We start from the raw sequence: 23,818 nt of genomic DNA on the forward strand, positions 1-23,818 counted from the left end.
CATCAGGAGTGAAAATTCTGTCTTTTTTTTCAGGCTTCCTTTTTTAATATTAAATTTTTTCACTATGCTTTCACTTTTTGACCTTGGCAAAAGCATATTTCAAGGTTTCTGATGCAATGGTTTGGCCTTTGGCTTTGATTGCCTACTTCTAGTTTGAAGGGCAACTTCAGGAATTAGACAGGTTTTCTTTTCCTTTTTTAATCAGAAATCTTGGAGCCTTCACTTAATGCCTTGCTTTTGTTCAAGAGAGAGAATGTATAGATTGACTTTTCATGAAACAGATTTATGCTTTCCTGGGTCTTTTTGGATAAGTTGAACAGCATGTAAATATTTAGGAGTCACTATATGATATAAAAGGGAACAGTTATCTATCTCAATTTGTAGTTCCCATGATGATGTTTTGCTAGGGTCTTTATACAATAAAATAAATGCCCACACCCAATTAACAGATATTATTTAAGCACTGTTAGATGCAAAATTTCTAACTTTGCCAGATATTTCAGCTTTTTTCAGCTATGAATCCTGCATCCTCTGTATTCATATTATCTGCAGTTTCCCTTATGACACTAGCATTCCTATCCTCTGAGCTATCAGTATATTTCAGTGGCATTGTGAGGCTATTCCCCGGCAGGAGCACTATAGGGGTCCTAACCCTGGTGGTTTTTGCTGGTTTTAGGATCGCCTCACCAATACTCCTCTCAGCTAGGAGATGGAAGAAAGTGGAGTTCTACCTCCATATCGCCAGGACCTTTCCCTTCAATCCTAGCAGTGATGGCAGGGTGAAGAAGGGAGATCTGCATGCAGAGGGGTCATAGCCATCTATTTCAAGAGGAATATGGCTTGATGGCATAAACATGAAACAGGGTTACCTGGCCACTTCTCAGTTCTAATCCCCTCTCTGACCCTGGCTTCCAGAGTGGACTAGTTGTTTAACGTATCTGTCCCCTCATGTGCAAAATGGCAATAACACTTACCTATTCCATAGGCTGTGGTGAGGATTAAATAATGAATGCTGTGCAATGCTCTAGTCCAGGGTTTCTCAAATGCAGTCACCGTGGCTGCATGCGGCTACCAGGGGCTTTTTGTGTGGCCACAACCTCCTGGGTGGTGATGGGGGAGAGAGTGGGGCAAAGCAATGGCCCCTCCCTCAGGCCTGCCAGCAGGGGCTGGTCCCTACCTGCTTCTGGAGCCACAAACACTGTAGGAACAGATGATCAGTGGGAGTTCTCCACTTTCCCAGGGGCAGTGGAACTCAGGCTTCATCCCTGGGGTGGTAGGTAGCAGGCTCTGGCCTTCCCCCAGCCACAGGGCTTCATGCTCTAGCCCCAGGATCAACCCCCCCCCATGTCACCCGTGGCCCCCAGTGCCTCTTCCAGTCTCTAGCCATGCAGCGGGACCCCATGATCTGGCCTCAGGCTCACCTCCCACCATTTCCCTGACCCCTGCTGCCTCCTCCATCCAGATCCCAATTGCCACTGCACCCTACCTCCCTGCCTATGTCCCCATGCAGGGCTTAATTTGTCCCCCAGCTTGCCAGGGCTGAGTAAAGTTTGCTGTGAAAAGTGATTTTAACAAATTTCACTTTCCACAGTAGCAGATTTACTAGCTAGCAAGTCTAAAAAAAACCCAACCACCACCAAAAAAGCAAAACATGCAAAGCACCTTATTTGTGTTTCTATTCTGGTTAGGTCCCATAAAGAATAGAGACAACTGTAGATTATTTTGTCTGCAAAAAAACCGTCTACATACATAAATTACAATAACTTGGACATGTATCTGTCCAGACTTATTTGTTTTTCCTAAACTTAATTGAGTATTTTAGAAAAAAATTGTTACATTGGCCACCAGCAAGAGTTGGTGGCCGCCCTCTGAGGCCACCAAAAAATTTCTTGTGAGACCCCCAGCTCTAGTCTATAAGTGCACCGTGTTGTTTGGAAGCCTGTACTAGAATTCAGGAGCATATTATGGGTTAGAGGAAGACATGATTGAGAACTCTTGCGCTACACAATCTATTTTGTGCTAACTTATACGGCAATGTTTCTCCACCAAATGACCTTGTTCCTACGTCTGTTTAGAAATGTAAATAGTGTAAACAGAGAGCGAGAGGAGGTAATGTCTTTTATTGGACCAACTTCTGTTGGTGAGAGAGACATGCTTTTGAGCTGCACAGAGCTCCCCTTCAGGTCAGAGTGCTGTATAGCTTGAAAGCCTGCGTGTCTTTCACAGACAGAAGCTGGTCCAATAAAAGATATTACCTCACCCACCTTGTCTTTCTAATAGCCTGAGACCAACATGGCTACAACAACACTGCAAACACTGGTATAAATACACGTCTGTATCACCCTATTACCAGTGTAAATCCACACTTATTCTCTCAATCATTTCATAGGTGTTGGAACTAAGGCTGCTGGGGTGCTGCCACCCCCCGGGGCCCCAGGCTTGAAGTAGTAATAACAACCCAAATACATGGTTTCCACCTTCAGCACCCCCACTATAAGAATGGTTCTAGCACCACTGAATCATTTCTTTCCTTCAATAAGTGCCTTGCTCTGATACAGATACAGAACCTTGCTCTGTCAAGCTCCCTAGCATAAATCTTTATAGGAAGAGTGTTTTAATGGAGCGGGGTGGAGGGGAAACCACCAAGGACACATTTTAGAGCTCTGGCATCTATTCTAGACTAGTCAGTTCAGTGTTTCAAGTGTACAGGATCTCTTCATGAAGGGCTAGTAACATTTTTTGAGCCAAAAATGAGAATTAGCACTTCAGGTTACTTAGAAAAAAAGAAAAGTAACTGATTCTTTGGACGCTGAAACAGTAATGCAGAGAATGAAAGAGAGAGTGAGCAAACTGACTGAAGGGCCATAATGTATGTTATTATTATGGCAGATGTCACCAGGTGGCACTGTTACAAATAATCTTCCAAGTTCTTTTTCTTGGTGTGCAAGTAACTGTTTATTCTTGAAAAGTCAAGCTGTGTTGCTTTACATTTTGACTGTGCAAGGGAGTTTGCTCCCAGCTTTGGTGTCTGATTACAGATATTTCTTGAGGCAGAGTTGTCCCTGAGATGTGGGCACTGGCATTGGGTTGAGGTTGCTAAAAGAAAAGATTGCCTGGATGTTGTTTGACCCACCTCTGTTCCAGGACTAATGGATGTAGTGTAAATAAAACAAGTTTCACTTTGATTATCCCCAGATTCCATGTATTTGATTTCTCCTCCATTGGGAAGCTGACCTGCAAGGCTACTTCTACTGCTCAACAGAGGGGCAACATAGGTGTCAAAACTGGACGGTGATGTCAGAAGAAAGAGCAACAGTATTAAGGAACATGGGATGGGAAGTTAATTAGATGGAAGTGTTTCAACACAGACTAGTTTTGTGCTTTTATCTTCTACTTTACTTTCTTGCTTTTAATGCATTGTGTGCTACACCCAACACACATTCTCCACTTTTCTCCCCCAGATTAAACTGTAGGAGGTATGTTAAAGGAAGAAACTAATCCACTTCCTCTGGTTAAAGGAAGGATCATAGTTACCTGCCCTGAATACAGGGATTTGCAGCATAGCAGGGGTGAGATGGTCTGAGCCAGCCAGCTCAGCTGCAGAGAATCAATTAATCCAGAGAGCCAATTTTTTCTCCCACTTTTACTCTGGAATTTGTTTGAAGCAAGCTTCACTTTAGCCCTTTCCCTTGGACTTTGGCTGTTGGAAGCTTGTTGTATTTGTGCTGGTGCTCAAAGAAGTTGGATATTCTTTACCCTTGGATAATACTGATGGTATATACCCCAAAAGTGTAAAAACACCTTAATCTCCACCAAAGAGAGGACCTGGAGCGAAGGTAATCTCTTCAGGGCAGAGATTGTCTCTTACTATATGTTTCGGACCTCTAGGCATTAATGTAATACAGATATGAAGAATGGGTAACAGTTGAAAAGATTGGATTGTTGGAATATGTTCAGTGTGTTGATGTATTAGAAGAGGGAAGATAGTTTTAGGCTGAACAGTAGTAGAGTACGTTTGCCTTTTGGTTTATGTGCCTTTGTGGGTATGTTTTTCCCATTTGGTTTAGGTATTCTTCCTCAATTTTGTGTCTTTGGGCATTGTTAATATTGAGTACCCAAACTCCAAAATGCTATCTAGGTGCTTACAATGGATACTTGAGTAGCTAAGTGCCCAAATGTGAACCCAGTCATCCTAACCTAGGTGCCCAAGTTGAAAACTGGGCCTGCTATAAAAATTCCTCTTTTGTTTTACATTGTGCTGGTGGGGAGTGACCCAGTGGGGTGCACAAGACTCTTCTCTACACCTAGAGAGAGCATCACTGTATTGCATTGTCTGTCCTAGTCTCTCCCAGGCCAGTAGGATCTTTTGGAACAGACAAGACTCTTTCAGTGTGTTTATATAAAGAACCTGGTATCATCTGCTAACCCGTTTCTAGCACATGAGTTCTGTTGCACTCATTATGTCTCAAAAGTATCAACATTTGGGACAATTTTTTCCTGCTTTGTGTCTGCAAGAAAATGACTAGGACTGAATTTGATGGACAGGAAAAGCCTTTGTGAAAACTAATTATGTGTATTTACCGGACACATTCATTTTGAAGTGATCTATGGCTTATTGGTTAATAATGTTGGATATTGTGGCTGACAGACAAACATTTTCAAACAGACCTCTTTGTGAAAATACCAGTAACTTGTCAGCGTGACAAATCCCATTGCCACAGTAGAACCAGCTCAATGTGGTGAAGTAAGTATCCATTGTACAACAGGTCAAACTGTTTTCTTGCTGTCCCAATATCTAGCAGTGATAGGGAGATAGATGGAAGCAGTTTAGGATGAAGGTAATTCTTTCTAGTGAGAAGAAGCAGTTGGAGGAACTTGCAGGAATCATGGCTGCTTTCTGTTGTGGGGATCTGCCAGTCTATTAGTTAAGTGGTTCATAATCTCAAGATCTTATTAAACTCCCCTTCTATTCCTTCAGATTCCTGGATAGCAGTAGTGGCTAGAAAGACCCCTCTTTTCTTTTCAGACATGGTCCTTACTTACGATTAGCCACCTGCCACCTCAAAGATAAAGAATGAAGGGTAGAGGATTGCATGCCCTGGGGCTAACTTTGAAGGCCCCATGGTAGCTTCAGACAGTGCAGAAAGCACTGCTCCCGCTTTGAGTAAGCACCTTACACTTGTGCTCTGGACAGGTTGCCAGTCCACTTCCAATTGCCAAATGAAACTCAATGTACAGGTTAGTGTCTCTTTAAGAGGGATTTAGGTGCCTAATGGGATTGTCAATGGGAGTTAGGCACAGAGGGGCCTTTGAAAGTCCCACTAGTCATCTTCCTGCATCTTTAGATACTTAGCTACCTTTTAAAGTCTAGTCCTAGTGTCCAAGTTATTTCAGAATTCACAATGCCCCAGAATGTCCCCTAAACCCACGGTGATTGCTTCGAGTGAATTGAGCATTTTCAGTGCTAGGCACTCACCTCTGGCATTTACTCTTGAGGAAAATATGCTATGAGGGGCATGAATCAGACAATCAGTCCCTGGTTACAGTCCCAGCAGAGTGACTCAATATTTCTGAGGAGAATCGGTAACAAAATAAGATTCTCATGGTGTTGGGGTTAGTTGTATCAATTATGTCAGTCAAGTCAGAGATGAGTGACAGTTTGCTGTTAATTAAACTGAGAAAGTGAATAGACCCTGTATAAGAGTTTGGCAAAGGGCTTGATCTGGGTTATGGCACTGCTTGAAGGAAAGAAGAAAATGTGTTAGTTTCCAGTTAAGGAGCTTTAGAGTTAAAGTTTTGGGCAGCTTTGGCTTGTGGTTTCCAATACAGCTAGGACATGTGAGTCAAACATGGTCTAGGGTTTTTCAAGGACTAAGGCAACAATGAGAAGTCTTCTAGGAATCCAGAAGGGAATTTGGAACGGTGCAAGTAGCTGCCATCCTTCTTAAAAAAGAAATGCACTGAGAAATCTAAACCATTGCATTGTACACTGTTCCAGAGAGCCTAGATTTAGGCTGTGATTTCTTTCCTTTAAACAAAGCAAAAAGACTCGAGGATTTCTAGCTATGGGTAGTAATGGTTGTATGTGGTAATTGGTAAAGTGCTGGAATGCAATTTAGAAGTGTGACCTGCATTTTTCTATATGCTAACCTAACATTATTCTGTAAAATTATGATAAACAACAAACCTTACCTTCTTTTATTTAAGATAAATTCCCAAACAACTTCCCAATAAGTGATTGGGTAGTTCAGGCAAACTTTGTGGGAAACAAACAGGCACTGCAGCAAAAGTTTAAGGTCAAGTTATAGGTCATGATTCCCATGGTCCTCCACCTTACTGGATGTTACATGCTACCAAATCAGATGGCACAAAGCAGTGGAGAATCAAGCCTATAACGTTTCTGCCTGAGCCCACCATTTTGAGAGCACAACTATAAATTACATCTCCTTGTGTATATTCTTTCCACCCAAACCCACGCACAAAAAACATATTTTTCAGACTATTTCAGATGGCAAAAAAGCAAGTGGTTTCTGTGCGTGAGAGTACAAATGTGTGCAATGACTTTCTCTGTAATGTTCTGCCTCTGAACTGAACCTCTGAATGATAGCTGGCCCAAAGCAGCAAGGAAATGCCGCAATATTTAAAGGTGTAAGTGCAGAATGCCAACTCCCTTCACTGGCATAGCTGCATCCACCACACTTGGAGCTATCCACTCATGGTAGGTTTGGAATCTCTTGGTACAGAGTTATTACTCATCCCTAGTGTCTTCAGAGAATTAGTTCAGTTACTGCAGGGAAGAGAGGTGTATATACACTCCCCTTTTTATTAATATTGTAAGCATGGCGTTACCTCCTATTTGAAGCTGTAGGAATGGAACTAAGACTGTTGGAACCTGCCTTGAAGATTGGGGGTGAATTTGGAAGGGGGAAGGGCTCGCTCTGTAACATAGTTCCCCCTCCCTCAGAAGCCTCTTCCTGAGAGCTCTGTGGCACTTGGGTTGTATGCGAGTAGATGGTGCAGCTTGGGCCAGGATATCCTGGAGCTAGGGAGCAGCTGCTCTTAGCCCTCGTCTACACTAGGCGTTGAGGTCGAATTTAGCAGCGTTAAATCGATGTAACCCTGCACCAGTCCACATGACGAAGCCCTTTTTTTTGACTTAAAGGACTCTTAAAATAGATTTCCTTACTCCATCCCCGACAAGGGGATTAGTGCTGAAATCAGTTTTGCTGGGTCAAATTTGGGGTATTGTGGACGCAATTAGATGATATTGGCCTCTGGGAGCTATCCCAGAGTGCTCCATTGTGACCGCTCTGGACAGCACTCTCAACTCAGATGCACTGACCAGGTAGACAGGAAAAGGCCCGCGAACTTTTGAATTTCAATTTCCTGTTTGACCAGTGTGGCAAGCTGCAGGTGACCATGCAGAGCTCATCAGCAGAGATGACCATGATGGAGTCCCAGAATAGCAAAAGAGCTCCAGCATGGACCGAACGGGAGGTACGGGATCTGATCGCTGTACGGGGAGAGGAATCTGTGCTATCAGAACTACATTCCAGTTTTCGAAATGCCAAAACATTTGTGAAAATCTCCCAGGGCATGAAGGACAGAGGCCATAACAGGGACCCGAAGCAGTGCCACCTGAAACTTAAGGAGCTGAGGCAAGCCTACCAGAAAATCAGAGAGGCGAATGGCCGCTTCGGGTCAGAGCCCCAAACATGCCGCTTCTATGATGAGCTGCATGCCATTTTAGGGGGTTCAGCCACCACTACCCCAACTGGGTTTGACTCCTTCAATGGAGATGGAGGCAACACGGAAGCAGGTTTTGGGGATGAGGAAGATAGCTCACAGCAAACAAGCGGAGAAACCGGTTTTCCCGACAGCCAGGAACTGTTTCTCACCCTGGACCTGGAGCCAGTACCCCTTGAACCCACCCAAGGCTGCCTCCCGGACCCACCAGGTGGAGAAGAGACCTCTGGTGAGTGTACCTTTTAAAATACTATACTAGGTTTAAAAGCCAGCATGTTTAATGATTAATTTGTCCTGGCATTCGTGGCTCTCCTGGATATACTCCCAAAGCCTTTGCAAAAGGTTTCTGGGGAGGGCAGCCTTATTCCATCCACCATGGTAGGACACTTTACCACTCCAGGCCAGTAGCACGTACTTGGGAATCATTGTAGAACAAAGCATTGCAGTGTATGTTTGCTGGCCTTCAAACAACATCTGTTCTTTATCTCTCTGTGTTATCCTCAGGAGATATCATTCATGGTCACCTGATTGAAATAGGGTGCTTTTCTTAAAGGGACATTCAGAGGTGCCCGTTCCTGCTGGGCTGTTTGCCTATGGCTGAACAGAAATGTTCCCCACTGTTAGCCACGCAGCGGGAGGAGGCAAAATGTGACCTTGTAACGAAAGCACATGTGCTATGTATGTAAAGTTAACAGCAAGGTTCACCGTCAAAGAGTTTACCCATTGTTCTATAAAATGTGTCTTTTCAAATACCACTGTCCCTGTGTAACCAACTGCCCTCCTCCCCAGGTTCCATAGCCTCCTCACCCAGACGCCCAAGAATGTGGTAGGGGGGCCTCCGGCCACCCAGCCACTCCACCCCCAGAGGATTGCCTAAGTAACAGAAGGCTGGCATTCAATAAGTTTTAAACTTTTAAAGTGCTGTGTGGCCTTGTCCTTCCCTCTTCCACCCCTCCTGGGCTACCTTGGTAATTATCCCCCTATTTGTGTGATGAATTAATAAAGAATGCATGAATGTGAAGCAACAATGACTTTATTGCCTCTGCAAGTGCTGATTAAAGGGAGGTGGGGAGGGTGGTTATCTTACAGGGAAGTAGAGTGAACCAAGGGATAGGGAGTTTCATCAAGGAGAAACAAACAGAACTTTCACCCTGTAGCCTGGCCAGTCATGAAACTGGTTTTCAAAGCTTCTCTGATGGGCACCGCACCCTCCTGTGCTCTTCTAACTGCCCTGGTGTCTGGCTGTGCGTAACCAGCAGCCAGGCGATTTGCCTCAATCTCCCACCCTGCCATAAATGTCTCCCCCTTACTCTCACAGATATTGTGGAGCACACAGCAAGCAGTAATAACAGTGGGAATATTGGTTTCGCTGAGGTCTAACCGAGTCAGTAAACTGCGCCAGCACGCTTTTAAACATCCAAATGCACATTCTACCACCATTCTGCACTTGCTCAGCCTGTAGTTGAACAGCTTCTGACTACTCTCCAGGCTGCCTATGTATGGCTTCATGAGCCATGGCATTAAGGGGTAGGCTGGGTCCCCAAGGATAACTATAGGCATTTCAACATCCCCAACAGTTATTTTCTGGTCTGGGAAGAAAGTCCCTTCCTGCAGCTTTTGAAACAGACCAGAGTTCCTGAAGATGTGAGCATCATGTACCTTTCCCAGCCATCCCACGTTGATGATGGGGAAACGTCCCTTGTGATCCACCAGTGCTTGCAGCACTATTGAAAAGTACCCCTTGCTGTTTATGTACTCGCTGGCTTGGTGCTCCGGTGCCAAGATAGGGATATGGGTTCCGTCTATGGCCCCACCACAGTTAGGGAATCCCATTGCAGCAAAGCCATCCACTATGACCTGCACATTTCCCAGGGTCGCTACCCTTGATATCAGCAGATCTTTGATTGCGTTGGCTACTTGCATCACAGCAGCCCCCACAGTAGATTTGCCCACTCCAAATTGATTCCCGACTGACCGGTAGCTGTCTGGCGTTGCAAGGTTCCACAGGGCTATTGCCACTCGCTTCTCAACTGTGAGGGCTGCTCTCATCTTGGTATTCTTGCGCCTCAGGGCAGGGGAAAGCAAGTCACAAAGTTCCGTGAAAGTGCCTTTATGCAGGCAAAAGTTTCGCAGCCACTGGAATCGTCCCAGACCCACAACACTATGCGGTCCCACCAGTCTGTGCTTGTTTCCCGGGCCCAGAATCAGCATTCCACCACATGAGCCTTCCCCATTAGCACCATGATGCCCACATTGCCAGGGCATGTGCTTTGAGAGAAGTCTGTGTCCATGCCTCATCACTCTTGTAACTGTGCTGACGTTGCCTACTCGCCCGGTTTCGCTTTGCCAGGTTCTAGTGCTGCATATACTGCTGGATAATGCGTGTGGTGTTTAATGTGCTCCTAATTGCCAAAGTGATCTGAGCGGGCTCTATGCTTGCTGTGATATGGCATCTGCACAGAAAAAAGGCGTGGAACGATTGTCTGCTGTTGTCCTGACAGAGGGAGGGGCGACTGATGACATGGCTTACATGGTTGGCTTACAGGGAATTAAAATCAACAAAGGGGTGGCTTTGCGAGAAACTGAATGGCCGCTTCAAGGATAGAACTCAAAACCTCAAGGATAGAACTCAAAACTGGGTTTAGCAGGCCATTGACTTCACAGATGAAGGGAGGGAGGAGAAAATGAATACAAAACAAATCTGGTTTATTTCTTGTTTTGAGCCACTTCATCTATCTATATACATTTTGCTGGCAGCAGACTGTGCAGTACGACCGCTAGCCATCGTCACCTCCTGGGTGCTCGGCAGAAGATGGTGCGTATGACTACTGGCCATCGTCTTCTGCTAGCTGCAGATTAAAAGACAGTGCACTGCCGGTAGGACTCAATCTTCATGAGCCGAAACAAGGGAAATGACCTGGCTGAGTCACTTCCATGTTTGCGCAGGCGCCCGGTTAAAAGAGCACCCAGGACTACGTCGATGACGGCTACCAGTCAGACTGCACTGTCTGCTGCCAAAAGACAATAAACTGCTGCTGTGTAGCAATGCAGTACCACGTCTGCCAGCACCCAGGAGATATACAGTGACGGTTAGCTGAGCGGGCTCCATGCTTGCCATGGTATGGCGTCTGCACAGGTAACTCAAGAAAAAAGGCACAAAACGATTGTCTGCCCTTGCTTTTACAGAGGGAGGGAGGGAACGGGGGCCTGATGATGTATACCCAGAAGCACCCACGACTATGTTTTAGCCCCATCTGGGATTTCTACCCAGAATTCAAATGGGCGGTGTAGACTGCGGGAACTGTGGGATAGCTACCCACAGTGTAAAGCACCGGAAGTCGACGTTGCCTCGGTACTGTGGACACAGTCCACCGACTACATGTACTTAGAGCATTTGTGTGGGGAGACACACACTTGACTGTATAAAAACGCTTTCTACAAAACCGACTTCTATAAATTCGACCTTATTTCGTAGTGTAGACAAACCCTTAGAGGCATGCTCCCCTGCACACACTGCATCGGGGCTGTCGAGTAGGTTATGCATGCAGGAGTGCCTGTGCTTGGAACTACATTAACTCCTCATGGGTTCCTTCTGCAGCTGCTTCTGCATGTCCATGGAGTAAGGCAGCCCATGCTGTCTTGGGCAGGGAGTTGGCCTTCACAGCTGTATGGAAGGTGCCTGCAGGTGACTGTGTTGTAGAGTAGCTATTCTCCAGCCCAGTGGGTCCTGCCCCCAAGAACCAATGGAACTCACCTAGCATGTAGCCATGTGGAGGGCATTCCTCAAGATTTTGGGGGTAAAGAGTGGGGGCTGAAGGAGATATACTTCACCTCCTGGGTGTAAAGTACGGCACTGCATTCCACACTGACCTGACACTCACTCCATTACACTGCACCCAATACTGTCTGTGTCCTCTTGTATCCAATATGGTTGCAGATGCATTTTAAAACTTGTCCCCATGCTCTGGGATGGGAGTTAATGGATCTGCTGAAAGATCATTAATTTTGGTGTCATGTCTGCATTACTATAATACTAGTAAGCCTGAGGGGACCCCCTGTCATTTCTCTTCCCTTAAGCAATCAAAGGTGAATATCTTACTTCAAAAACATGCATTGTGCTGCTCCTTAGTTCCAATCTTTTGGGAGGCACCTACTCCACTTCTGGGTGCTGTTAATATAACAATATGGTAACCTAGATATAACTCCAGCTCCTGTTAGCGCTGACATTGGCTTTGCTTCTACCCGAATGACCCAACTTTATTACCCCCCATAAAGGCATATAAACTGCTGCCTTTTTTTTTTCTTTCTTCATCCCATAGCTTTCCCCATAGTTTCCTTGGTTTCCCTTCCCCTCTCACCCATTTCTCCTTTTTTCCACAAGATGATTCCGATATTCTGTCCTCACCAAGAGCGCTGAACAGATGAGATGACAAGCTTCATTTCACCATGTTCTCTCAGGCTCTGAATTCATCATGAAATAATCCGTTGCCCCTTTCACTTGAGGATCTCAGTGCTTTACAAAAATTAATTGAAACTCACGTACTCCCCTATGAGATAAGTACTGGATATAAAAGGGGTTCCTTACCTACCACCAAAATGCAGTTACCTCTAGGGTAGAAAGCAGCAGCGCAAAAAAACTACTACAACAATTCAAACTACCGTTTGAGACAGGAAGTGACAAACACATTTTACAACTAAAACTATAGGCAGTACATAAGTCCAGGCCTGTGAGGCTAACACCTCTACTGTAAGAAGCATTAAGGGACTGAATGAAGACACGTGGTCAGTACATTAGTTTGCTGTCTTCCCTGAAAGGTTCCCCCCACCCCAAACAACACATTGCCTGCTGGAGAACTGGTTTAGTACTGGTGCAGAAGGCAGAGTGGCACCTTCTGAGTCACCAAACCACTTCCTGGAGCACTGGGGTGCCCCTGGGCAGGATCTCCCATTTGTTTTACTGACCTAACCCAACCTTTGGCTTGTTATGTCCAAGGGGATCATGGCCTATCGAGGTCTGGATATTCGCACATCGGTCCGTACCCAGCCTCAGAAACTAATGTAGAAACACAAGCTGGAAACAGGTGGGGCTCTTGACTTCTAAAGCGGATGAAGCTGGGCTAGAGCAGCGAAATATATGGTTTTATAATGGGAATGCTGACAAACTCTCAATGACAGGAACACTAGAGGGCGCTGTGGTGATACCATTAACTTTCCCCAAAAATATCTGCCCTGACTTTGTTTTTGTCTTGCTCCTTTGACATTTTAATCGGATTAAATGAAAATGTCCAAATGTCACTTGGAACATCCACCCTCATGGTGATCTCTCCTTGTCTGGGTCACTACAGTTCAGGTGTGGTGAGTAAGAGACATCTTTGACTGCTGAAGAAGAGGTGGGAGCCTTTTTATGCCAGCTCTGGAAGGCATATTTCTTCAGATGAGCACCGAAAATTACTGCTCTTTTGCCCTAAGCTGTAGTCAGGCAGCGGTGTCCTGTAATTTAAGCTTCATGTAGTATGCTATTGTGATATACCCATGTAGGGCAAAATTCAGCTTTGACATGTGCCTCATAAACCCCCCACTGGCTTGGGGCGTAAGCCAGCAAAGAATTTGTCCCCTACGCCTTTAGCTTTATACATATGGCCAACAACCGGATTCATAAGGCCACTACCCTCTTCTCTTTCAAAACCATTCATAGGATTCATTTCTATCTTTATGTTTACAAGAAATTAATCTTGATTTGCAATATAGCTATATTATGACCAAGACTACAATGAATGAGGGATTTACTGAGCTGTTTCCACCCCACCCATCACATCACATTTCAAGGATATACGTTTCCATTAATGAAAATGCAATTCTTACTCAGAACTACAAAAGCAACTGACAGTGACCAAGAGTTTAGAGGATATATAATGAGGGAAAAAAAACCCTTAAGAAATTCCAGTTAATTAGGGCAGAACCCAGTGTAAATCCCCTTGGAGCTGAAATTTCCTACGATTCACAACTTATTTGTTCTGCCAACTGAAAGCTCAGTTTGATGGAACATCAACTGGTGTCGTTTTCAAAAGCAAATGTAGACTAAACAAGAACCATTCTTTTTGTGCCAGTCTGCATTATGGCCCTGATTCATAGATACTAAGGTCAGAAGGGACCATTCTGATCATCTAGTCCGACCTCCTGCACAGCGCAGGCCACAGAATCTCACCCACCCACTCCTATGAAAAACCTCACCCATGTCTGAGCTATTGAAGTCCTTAAATCATGGTTCAAAGACTTCAAGGAGCAGAGAAGCCTCCCTCAAGTCAACCATGCCCCATGCTACAGAGGAAGGCGAAAAACCTACAGGGCCTCTCCAATCTGCCCTGGAGGAAAATTCCTTCCCGACCCCAAATATGGCAATCAGCTAAACCCTGAGCATATGGGCAAGATTCACCAGCCACATACTACAGAAAATTCTTTCCTGGGTAACTCAGATCCCCTCCATCTAATATCCCATCTCAGGGGATTTGGCCTATTTACCCTGAATATTTAAAGATCAATTACTTACCAAAATCCCATTATCCCATCATACCATCTCCTCCATAAACTTATCGAGTAGAATTTTAAAACCAGATAGATCTTTTGCCCCCACTGCTTCCCTTGGAAGGCTATTCCAAAACTTCACTCCTCTGATGGTTAAAAACCTTCATCTGATTTCAAGTCTAAACTTCCTGGTGGCCAGTTTATACCCATTTGTTCTTGTGTCCACATTGGTGCTGAGCTGAAATAATTCCTCTCCCTTTCCTGTATTTATCCCTCTGATCTATTTAGAGAGAGCAATCATATCTCCCCTCAACCTTCTTTTAGTTAGGCTAAACAAGCCAAGCTCCTTAAGTCTCCTTTCATAAGACAAGTTTTCCATTCCTCGGATCATCCTAGTAGCCCTTCTCTGTACCTGCTCCAGTTTGAAGTCATCCTTTTTGGACATGGAAGACCAGAACTGCACACAGTATTCTAAGTGAGGTCTCACCAGTGCCTTGTATAATGGCACTAAAACCTCCTTATCCCTACTGGAAATGCCTCTCCTGATGCATCCCAAAACCGCATTAGCTTTTTTCACAGCCATATCAGCAAGGTGCTTAAAAAATTAACCATCTCAACTGACCCCATCACTACAGGGCTTTTATAAATGTATCAGGAACAGGGTTTGGTCCTGCCTATGGTGAAACTGAGCTATTTTACAAGGAGCTGGGGTCTTGTAATTAGGTCTCCTTGCACAGCTGATTTCATAGAAAAGATGGGGGTGGGGCTTTAGTTATTCTGTACTTTGTTCAACAAGCAGAAATTTCACTAACAAATGTCTGTCACTGCTGTGACAGACATTCAATGCCTGATGTTCTTTTAAGCAAACAATCAATAACAAATCCTTAATGTCACATTAAAAGCACCATCTATTGTCACTTAAAATGTCAATATTTGCCTCATGCTTATCACCAAGTAGTACCTAATCTATCACAGACTTTCCCCATCCCGTGGTCAGGAAATAACTGCAGGATCTCAAATCCCACTCTGGGAACTGTTAGCAAATGTGGACTCCCTCCCCGACCCTTGCCCTTTTAAAAAGTTCTAATGATTTGTAAAATAGAAACAAACTTGGAATAACAGAAATTAATGCAAACATGGATATCTTCTAATGTAGAGCTGAAGGGGAATCAGCTCTGACATGTCAGAACCAATACAGATGTTTGACTTTTCAATGGTGGCTGTTGTACTGTGCTATATGAGCGTGTATATGCCTGCCTCAAAGACCAAATACTACACTCGCCACCAGCACACACTCGCTTGCATAACTCTAACTGTATTCTGCAAGATAGTTTGCAAAATGTTCCAGGGAGGGACCCTGTCCTCTTTATTTGTTCTCCAAAGCACACTTCTGGTCACTGCTAAATGTTTTTCTTTTAATGGGTAGAACTGAAAGAGTTAATGATGGAGAATTCTAAAACTCTGATTTAGATATGCCAGAATGTCATCTGATGCGGTTGCTCCTCTGTTTGAAAATTTTCTTAAGGTATTCTCTGATGTGGGGGGGGGAACCTCTCTTTGGACCAAACCATCAGGAAGAGTAACCTATTGGCAGTTCCATCTGAAACCTACAGGAAGCGAGGGCAAGTTGGCAAGAGAGGGTGAGAGAGAGGCCGTGTGATCTGCAACTCTTCTCCTCAGACCCAAAAGAAGGTGAGTTCAAGAGGAGGCAGACACTTCGCTGAACAAACACCTTCTCATCTCCTGCCCTGCTCTTCCCCTAGACCCTCACCACAAGAGTAGACCAGGGTGGAACATCAAGATGACTAATCTGAAAAGTCCATCTTAGACTCTGTGCCAATTTTGTACATGGAGTTTGATACAGATACATACGGATGTTTTGTGAGCATCCATTTGCTTGTAACATGAACCAGTGCCTTCTCCGTTGTCTTTTAACCTCCATCTGGGACTGAAATTCCAAGGGTTGTTAACACAGAGCAACTAGTGCTGACCAATGAAGAGTTGTTACTATTGAAAGACTTTGCCTTGGCAGATCAATGGGTATGCTAAAGAGTGCAGCCAAAGCTGCAAGAAATCACTTTTTCCAGCCTGGATTCCAGGTGGGTGGTAACCAAGCAATAGGTCACCTGATTGGCAGGGGAGGGGGACTTTGAAGCTGACCAGGAGGGTCAGACAACACAGGTGACTGGAAGATATAAAAGGATAAGACCTGCTCTTAGTAGCTAACTCTCCTACCAAAGCAATGAGACCAGACAGGGTAGGAGGAAGGAAGGACGAGAGGAGGGTCCTGGGACCCTGAAAATACACTGATCAAATCCCAAATTGAGGCAGGGTTTTTGCATGGATCTGTAACTCTCCTGTGGTTTGTCTGTGAGTAAAGTGTGTTTTGGTGTAGAAATCCCTAAACTTGAGTACCCCTGCAGGGAGCAATCTTCAGCCACTGGGGAGACTTGTGGAGCAAGTGGGGGTTCAGTACTGGTCCTGAGGCCCAGAGCCCCATTCCCTAGAAATGGTACCAGACAGAGAGTCTGCATCTCGGGAGTGGGCCTTAGAGGCCAGAAACCAGGACAGTGCCTGGACACTGCTCAGACTCAGTGGACTTGGAAGATGGCAGGATCCAGGGTTTGGATCTAAACACAGCAGCTAGTGAGTGCCCAGCACAGGGAACTTGACTAGGATCTGATTCTCTCGTGTTTTTTTTAAAGAAGAAGAAGAAGAAGAAGATGAAGAAGATTGATGATAAAAGGAGGTGGTCGAACACCCTGAGGCTCCTTTGAACATCCCAGCTGTAGCTTGGAAGCTGGTGATCCCTTGTGGGGGGAAGTGGAGGGGGTTATTTCACTCCTAGTGCTGTTGTAACTGTTGCAAACTTTATGGCTCAGGAGAGGGGCCTACGCAGTCCTAAGGTTCAGGAGTTGTGCAGGGGGTTCATTTGCATGAGCTTGTCTCCTCCCTCCGCTGATCTGCCATTCACTGCTGCAGTGGACTCTTCTTTGTCCTCCTGGCTGGCTGGCCTTGCACCAGATGACTGACTTGTTAGGCATTGGGTATCTAACTGCCCAGGGTTTGGTTTACATGGTTCCTGACCTACTGGGCATACCTTAAAAGGACAGTGAAAGATGGCTATTGCCCACCCAGTTTGAGCAAAGATGAGAGTGAGGGTCTCAATTGCAAGACTTGGCATTTTTCTGCAGAGCAACAGCCTGTTAAAATGACACATCAGCACTACACACATACCTGTTGCAGAGTGACTTTTCTGAAGGCCCAAAATGTTCATAACGCTTCCAATGCCTTCCTTCCAAACCTGTTTATAAAGCACGATTCATCAGAGGAGATCAAAGCACTTCAGAATGATGGGAAAATATTATCCTCCTTTTACAAAAGGGGAAACTGAGGCACAAAAAGCTAAGAAGCAGATTTTTTAAAGGTACTTAGTTAAGAGACTTGCCCAAGTTCACCCAGAGAAGTCTGTGCCACAGCCAGGGAAAGAATCCAGATTGTCTGGGTTCCAGCCTTATGCCTTAACCCACAAAACCATCCTTCCTCCCCTGAAAATATGGTAAATGGACACTGGGCATTGGGCATGAAGGGCCAGGTAGCCTGGAATACAATGATTATTTGTCAGTTTTCACAATTCTACATTATGTTTTCCTTGTGAATCTAAGTAGCGAATTACACTGTGCTATTTACAAATATCAGCATATTCCGGTTACCATGCTGTGCCTTTTTACCCAAAGACAAGTACGGTACAGCACAAAATCAGATTTCTTTTCTAAACAAGAAGAAATTCATTAATGCCAAATGCCAAAATGCTTTAGAAATCAAGACAGGGGGCACAGCAAATACTTAAACCCTACAGACATAGTGATTTCTGCTGTAGCTTAATACGTATCCCTTGAGTTCAGCTTGCAACACTTTTCTAATCAACAAACTGGTTTACGTTACACATCAGGAGACAGTGTGTTCCTGCTGCAGCTTATCTTGGCAGGGGGGAAAAATCAAATCTTGGTTAGTGTTGACTAATGACATCAAAGTTATAACTGGATGTGGACTAACCTCTTCTGATACATGTGTGTACTTACAGTAACAGCTTGCTCCTGAAAGGCGAGGGCCGCTTAGATAAATGGGGAATCTGATCAGGACCTGGAATTAAAGGCCTGTATAGACAGGGGCCCAAACCTCAAGCATGTGTCTGCCTAGTGGGCTGATCTTGCTCTTCCTCTGCTACCCTGTGTTGCAGGAGCTTTCTCCTTGGTCTGGAGTGCTGTCAATGTCATTGACCAGCCAGCACTGCATGGCATTGGGCAAGCTTGAAGCAATTTCTTCCCTCCCAGCTTTGAAGCTCAATGGTCTTCCCTGAGCTAGCTCTGATCTAGCTAGCTTGAATAGAAATTGGAGTGAAGCTGCAGTAGCATACGTGATGCACAGGCTAGCCACTTGACTCTATACCCAGGTGGGATTGTACAGCCTGAGCTGTTGCAGATTCCCTGCTATTGTTATTCAAGCTAGTTAGATCAAAGGTACCTTGGATATGTCTATATATGCTGCAATCACACCTCTGATAGAAATTCAGACATACCCTCAGTGTCTGTACAGGGCTTTCAAAGTAAGGTCACCCTTCTGATAGTGTACAGGTCCCATCAGGGCACTGTACCAACCCCAACTCATTTTAATGGAAACATAGTCCTGTGAAGTCTTGCTGACTATGGTGGCGGATTGTAAGATTGGGGTTAAATTCAGTGACTGGACTGTCTGTCTAAAAAGAAGATGTTTAGAAATTCATAACTGGAAAGAACTTGAAAAGTCAAACGCAAAGCAAAAGAAAAGAATCGTTTGCCCTCTTTTCTGCTCTTTTGTGATGGATAATGACAGCTTCAGAAAAATGCAGGAGGTTTTTCTGCTTGTTTTTTAGATTAGAAATCAATCCCTCTCTGCGACTTCTAGAGCCCCTTCCAGCTGAGGGTGCTTTCCAACGCCCCTGTGAGGTGAATATTACCATTCCCAATCTACAGAATGGGAACTGTACCCCCAAAGAGACAATAATTGCCCAAGGTAACACAAGAAGCTTGGGGCAGAGCTGGGAATGGAATCCAAGTCTCCTGATTGCCAGTCCTGTGCTTGCTGCAAGGGGGGGTATCCTTTCATGCTGACTGTTTCTTTTTTTCTGGAGGACTTTGGAAATCTTGGAGGATCTGGAATGTGTCACTGCAGCAAGAGGTAGAAGCAGCTTGGACTAAGGTCTCAATCCACAGCTACATGGCAGGCCCTTCAAAGACTGCCTCAGTCCTCCAGAAAAAGAGAATTTGGATCTGATATTCAGTACTAACACCCACAGTGAGGTGGGGAAGCATTGTCATCCCTGTTCTACAGATAGAAAAAAAAATGACACCCAGAGAGTAATGTGACTTGCCTGTGGTCCCCCAGGAAGTCTGTGACAAAGCCAAGAATAAAGCCCACGTTTTCTAAACTAGTCCTTTAATAAACTATAACAAGTAGGTTATCCTTCCTGCATTTCTGCACAATTGGAAATAGATTTCTAGTATTCAATTGAAATTTTTTGCCAAATTTTCAAAGTGGGAGCCTTTTATTGGTTTTGAATTAAAAGGTGGCAAATCCAAAATTAGGACAAGGAAGTAGATTTATTTTTAATGCAATCCATAATTAAACTGTGGAACTCATTGCCATAGGGTGTCTCTGAGGCAAAGATGTTCACAAGATTCAAAAGAGAGATTGGACATCTATATGGATAGCAAGCATACCCACAGTTCTAATACTTTATGCCAGCACATTTTGGAACCTAGATTAAACCTCATGCTTCAGGGTTTAAATTAAACTCTAAAAAAAGGGATGAGGATAAGATCTAATGTGGGGAACAGATTCTCCAACATCTGCCTAATGCAAGGTTTTCTGTGCCTTCCTCTGAAGCATCTGATACTGCCTATTGCTGGAAACAGGACACTGAACTAGCTCGGTGATGGGTCTGACCCTCTATGGCAATTCCTATGTTCCTACCAACATTTATGGAAGAACTCTATGATTACTAAACATCATACTGGAGGGATAGGAGGGGATCATGTGGCTACTATAAGAGGTTGGATCACTTCTGTTGGGCTAAGGTTGTTAATGGCAGATAGTTTTTTGTAATTGTCTATTCATCCCTAGGGTGGGCTGGCAAACAAGAATTCTGTTTCACAGAAATTTTTTTTTACGTTTCAACATTTATTTCTGTTCCAAAGCAAAACAGACCCAAGGCCTTTCAAAACAGGGGGGAAGAGAGAAAGAGATGATGGAATAGCCAATAGCCCAGTAGCTAAGGCACTCGTCTGAGATATAGGAAATTCAGGTTCAAGTCCCTGATTTGGATCAGAGACTTGAAACTGGCCTTCCCACATGCCAGGAGAATGCTCTGACCCCTGGGCTATTGGCTGTCCTGGGATGGATTTGTCTTTCTGATTTTGACCAAGAATTTCATCCTGAACCTGGGAAACCTTCCTAACCAAAGTTTTGTCAGAACTGATACATTTCTGCCAGAAGCTGAGTTTTCTACCAATTGACATTTTCTGACCCCCCTCACCACCTCAAAAAAAACTTTAGTTGAAAAGTTCCCAACCAGCTCTAGTTCTCACCTTTATGTTTGTGGATTTCTTCCTCAGGGGACATATCAGTAGTTTTAATACAGAGAAACCTACTCCTACACTTTGCTGGGCCCTGCGCAAAGTCATAAGAATGGCCATACTGGGTCAGACCCAAAGTCCATCTAGCACAGTATCCTGTCTTCTGACAGTGGCCAAGGCCAGGTGCCCCAGAGGGAATGAACAGAACAGGTAACCATCAAGTGATCCATCCCCATCATCCATTCCTAGCTTCTGGCAAACAGAGGCTAGGGACACCCTCCTCACCCATCCTGGCTAGTAGCCGTTGATGGACCAAGTCAGATGTATGGCGCTTCAGACAGATTTCTGTAGCTTGTGCAGCACGTCTGAGTGTGAGCAAGGTAGAAGGTGAGGGTTTGGCAGCTGAGCAGACTGGCTTCATGCATCAGTTAGAAAGAATAAAATGCAATTCAACCTCTTTGTGTGGCTCATTGCATCAGTATCTTACAAAGTAACAAGATGTGAAATGAATCAGCCCAACTTGGTTTTAATTCCACTTTCTTTAATAACCAACCAGCAACAGGAGAGCTCTGTCCCCTTCCTTCCTGTCTCCTTGCATCACAGAAGTCTGGTGCTTAGTGCATGGGATTAGCAATTTGGGAACCTGGGGTCTATTCCCACTCCCAGTTCTGATTTGCTGCATGGCATCAGGCAAATTCCTTAACCTCTTCTTGTCTCTGTTTATAAAATGTGCTATTGATAAGTTCCTGTCTCTCAAGAGTGCTATTGGGCTTATTCCATGAACACTAAGCAGTTGTTTTGAGATCAGTGCTCCAGGGTAATTATGATACTCTTCATAGGTAGATCTCAAAGCTCTTTGCAAAGTTGTCCATCTGTATCCCCAGGGAAGCATGGCACAGAATGGGGAAGTGACTTTCCCTAGATCAAACAAAAATCAATGTCACAACGAGGGATAGCTCTCAGATCTTTTAACGTATAGGGCCTACCCACTGGATTATGTAGCAAAATCAAAGAGTTCTTCCAAAGAGGTCAGAGAGGAAAAATCTAGGCCATTACCTGCTAGTGCTGCCTGTTAGGTAGAACAGTTCACTTTCCTAAGCAGGCAGTTATTCACTTTTCCCTACTATGTGATAAACCTGATATCATTCTCTTGTGCAAAATGGGCAATTCACCTGCAGTTTCTTTTTGGCCTCTGCCATCCAGTGTTACAAGCAATACATTTCACAAATGGACATTATTAAGGCAGACAGACCCAGTGCCATGAATGGATAGGCTTAGTTTTCTAACAAACACTGAAACAGTTCAGGATTCTGTACATAATTATTCTGTTAAAAATTACCAGGCATCTTTATGGCCAATACACCCATTAATTGTGTCATCGTTATAATTACCCTTTTGTTCCCTGCACTCAGTGTAAAGGTGCCATTAAAAAATCAAAACATTACCATGAACCAAATAATGCAGCCAAATCTAATTAATTTCTTGCACAGCAGAAAGACTGAAAAGTTTGCAGACTGATTCATCAAATGAGAATCTTGAACTGCAAATGACCTTTAAAGAGAAACCAATTAAACACAACAACAGAAACAAAGCAATTTAGAATTTCAGGCTGGCTCGCTGTCTCCTTTGTTTTTAGAATGAATGAATTCGGTAGGGAATTTGTGATCAAGAGGGAAGACCTTCCTTCACCCCTCCCACCCCACAGACAAGAAGCTCTTTATAAGGAGTGGAAGGAAACAGAGGGAATATGCCAAAGGAGTGAATTGCAGTGAACAGCAAATATGAATATCTGGACAAGGACTAATTTATATGGTATTATTATCATTTATATATATTATTTATAATATTTTTGTGCAGATGTCCTTTTTCTAGCATTTGAGCTAAAGCTGGGGGAAATGCTAAAATGTGTTGATGAATATTCAGTTCAATTGGCTTCGGCATGCAAATTTCACAAGTGTAAATGCTCCCCAAAAGTGAATGGATGTGCAAATATTTGTGGAAGGTGAATTTAAAGTACAATTTCTGTGGGTTTCTGGAGCAGTAATCTGACTGTAAGACTTATATCATCCAGTCTGGGAACGGGCCATCCAATCATAACTTCAGACAATAATTGAGACTAACTAATTCACGTGTGTTCTAAACTGTCTGCTGGCTGGCTGATCCCAGAGGTGAAACTTGTTCATTACCAATTATTTGCGCAACTCCTACTGTTAACACTACTGTTGGGTCAGCTGATGAGGGTGCTGATGATAGTATCAAGTATTTCGTGCTCATAGAACACTTTTAATAGCTAAATGCTTTAGGTAGCATTGTGTGCTGTAACTATGAAGATGAGGCCCTCTCTGACAAGCTGCGGTGCTCTGTCACAACTGCATGTTGTTTTTCTTAACATAGCTATGCTTGTATATATTGTGCGTGATTTTTATTTCGGGAGGTAAAACATTATTCTTAAGTGGGGAAGAAAGAAGTGGGCATGTTCCAGTAACCCACACTGGTGAATGTGTGTTACAGGTCCCTGTCTGAGCCTGATCCGATGTGAATCATTTACAGCCCAGCTTCAGATCCTTGGCTCTTCAGTTCAAGCTATGGCAGCTCATGCTTTTAGCTGTCGAGGTCACCACTTCAATCTCTGGTGTGTTGGCCACGCTGGCAGCCATCACAGTCATTCACACTGAGTTTTGTTGACACTCCTGCATAGGTCAATAACAATGTGGCTGTAAAGTTGACCTTTTGATTTGGCTTCCACTGCCACGCGCTCTACCCGGCTGTTAATATCAACTGAACCTGTGGTAGAGATCATACTTTCCATGCTCAGTGCCTCTGCTTTTCTTTCTGGTATAACTTGTGTGACTGGGCCACTTACAAAAGAGAACAAGTGCCTCCAAAATTGTAGCTCCATGTCCCTGCTTGTTGCCAACCTGAAATACAGCGATACA

General features: G+C 44.3%; 1 long non-coding RNA gene across 2 annotated transcripts; it reads left to right on the forward strand.

The window, feature by feature from the left end:
• The first annotated feature begins 3,586 nt into the window (after positions 1-3,586).
• Positions 3,587-23,818, forward strand: LOC122456057. 2 transcript variants are annotated; one of them, XR_006274682.1, is made up of 4 exons: positions 3,587-3,836; positions 15,794-15,960; positions 22,519-22,694; positions 23,394-23,818. It is a non-coding gene; the product is annotated as an uncharacterized LOC122456057 (long non-coding RNA). The 2 variants fall into 2 exon arrangements; XR_006274683.1 differs by lacking the exon at positions 15,794-15,960.

The sequence above is a fragment of the Dermochelys coriacea genome, chromosome 10 (genome assembly GCF_009764565.3).
Source record: "Dermochelys coriacea isolate rDerCor1 chromosome 10, rDerCor1.pri.v4, whole genome shotgun sequence".
Taxonomy (NCBI): Eukaryota; Metazoa; Chordata; order Testudines; family Dermochelyidae; genus Dermochelys; species Dermochelys coriacea.